The sequence below is a fragment of the Limulus polyphemus genome, unplaced genomic scaffold (genome assembly GCF_000517525.1).
Source record: "Limulus polyphemus unplaced genomic scaffold, Limulus_polyphemus-2.1.2 Scaffold2379, whole genome shotgun sequence".
Classification (NCBI taxonomy): domain Eukaryota; kingdom Metazoa; phylum Arthropoda; class Merostomata; order Xiphosura; family Limulidae; genus Limulus; species Limulus polyphemus.
This window is the reverse complement of record NW_013667989.1, coordinates 71,725-73,199: the sequence shown is the minus strand read 5'-3', so window position 1 is coordinate 73,199 and position 1,475 is coordinate 71,725.

The following is a 1,475-nucleotide window of genomic DNA, read 5'->3' as shown; positions in this document are numbered from 1 at the left end:
TAGCTTTTTATATTTGTTGCCACACAATAACATTTTTAAGACACAAAGTTCAAATGTGGAAATTTTTTAAATATTCAAGATAAACATATTCCTTATAGAAAGAAAAGGGTGGCTACAAGTAAAAAATCAGGTTGGCTTACAACCTGGTTTTTTAAGGGATAAAATTAAAGAAAATCATCAAAAATGTAAGAAATCTAAATTGAATGGTATGACCGGTGATTTAGAAGATCAAGAAAGTTGTTCGAATGGAAAATTAGGACAACAAAAATAATGTTTGAGAAAATGTTAGCTGAAAATGTAAAATTAACAGTGTGGATTTCTTTCAATATATTAAGGGTAAACAAAATGTTAGGATGGGGGTAGGACCCTTGAGGAATGATAAAGGAAGGCTCATATATGATGATTATGAGATGGCTGGGTTATTAAATTTTGCTTTTTCTTCACTTTTTGCTAGCAAAGATTTTAGCAGTATTCCCCATCTTGAACAGTTGATAGATGGAAACAAGATGAGTGCATTAATTCTGAACTTGTTAAGAAAATTGGGAAGTTTATAGAACAATAAGGCTCCTCGCCTAGATGATATTTCCCCAAGGGTTTTGAATGAGGCTAAGGATTGGATATGTGAGCAACTTACTACAATTTTTTTTAAGTCCTTGAATAATGGGCAGGTACCAAAGTATTGGAAGTTAGCTGACGTCACTCCTTTTTTCAAAGGAGGTGTTAAAAAGTGTCCTAATAATTATAGGCCCATTAGTTATATATTGGTTATGGGAAAAGTCTGATAAAAGATGCTTTGCTAAGACATTTAACAAAGTTTAGAATTTTATTGGATAGTCAACATGGTTTCACTAAAGGAAAATCTTGCCTTACAAATCTTTTCCCATTATTTAAAAAGGTTACTGCTTATGTAGGTGAAGGTAAGGGCATAGATTAGGTGTATCTAAATTTTCAGAAAGCATTTAACAAGTTGCCACATAAAAGGCTTGTAAAGAAAATTAGCTCTATAGGTGTGGGGGATAAGCTAGCAAATTGGATAGAAGAGTAGCTGGATGGAAGAAAGCAGAGGGTTCTTACAAATGGAGTTCAGTCACACTGGATTAATATTATAAGTGGGGTACCTCAGGGCTCAGTCTTAGGACCTTTGCTCATTTTGATTTACATCAATGATGTAGATGAAGGAATGGTCAGTAAAGTACTTAAATTTGCAGATGATATTTAGGTTTTGGATGTTGCTAGCTGTGGAAAAGATGCTGCTGATTTACAAAAAGATTTAGATCATTTAACGAGTTGAGTAAATAAATGGCAAATGGGTTTTTAATTATAATCAATCCAAGATAATGCATGTGGGTTATCATAATTTGAATGGGAATAACCTTAACAGTTGCTAGTGGTAGGGCTAATAGGATTTTAGGTTGTATCTACAGAAATATTGAATACAAGTATAAAGAGGTTATAATTTCATTCTACAGGTCAGT